The sequence below is a fragment of the Gavialis gangeticus genome, unplaced genomic scaffold, assembly GCF_001723915.1.
Source record: "Gavialis gangeticus isolate Ggan-Ray unplaced genomic scaffold, GavGan_comp1, whole genome shotgun sequence".
Taxonomy (NCBI): domain Eukaryota; kingdom Metazoa; phylum Chordata; order Crocodylia; family Gavialidae; genus Gavialis; species Gavialis gangeticus.
The window spans coordinates 103,231,086-103,231,830 of record NW_017729033.1 but is presented as its reverse complement, the minus strand read 5'-3'; the positions used below and the strand labels follow the sequence as shown (position 1 = coordinate 103,231,830).

The 745-nt window shown below is 45.1% G+C and overlaps 1 protein-coding gene across 1 annotated transcript in view; it reads right to left on the bottom strand.

Moving 5' to 3' along the window:
- The window catches only part of SEC31A (SEC31 homolog A, COPII coat complex component), a 97,653-nt gene that overhangs the window by 37,652 nt on the left and 59,256 nt on the right, over nt 1–745 (bottom strand). The window lies entirely within an intron of this gene.

The following is a 745-nucleotide window of genomic DNA, read 5'->3' as shown; positions in this document are numbered from 1 at the left end:
AGCTGCAGGCCCAACTCTTCCTTTGGGCATGGATTGTCTCTCATAAGGTGACTTTGGTGCCTCTGGTCCCACTGGAAGTTCTCCTTGAGCTTGACAAAGTCTCTCCCGCAACTGCACAATATTCATCTGCAAACAGTAAATGGCAGCAAATGAATTACAGCACCAGAAGGAATCTGTGACATCAAATCAATGGATGGGTCTCATCTACGCTACTTCCAAAGTATACTCCATCCACACAGATCCCAGAAAGGAGGGAAACTAGCCACTGTGCAGTTGCTCTGACCATGTGCCAATATTCACACCCCAAGACAGAGAGCAATGTTGGGATGTATACTCAAGTGTTCTTCTGAGATTGCTACACTGCCTCATTTCCAGGATTTGGCATAGTGAGAGCAGGAACAAGTGGGCTGGCTGTGTTTTATGGCTACACTCCTGGCCACAACATAGAAGACATGCCCTGATGGATCAGCTAAGCATCAAATGACCCTTTGGGAGAGGATAGTCTGCTCTATAGGAATGTGTGTTTCCTTCAACTGAAATGTGCATATTAAAATTGGTTTAGGAACCAGGTGTCTGAATGGGATTCAGTGATGATTTCCTAAATTCAGTACATTCATTCTGTGTTTGGAACTAGCTGGGAAGTGTGACAGAAGTACAAATGGAAGGGAAAAATTGGGGTTCATGTTATACCTATGTCTGCAGCTAAAAATACAAGTGACTGGTTCCGGAGGAGTTCCCCTCCCAC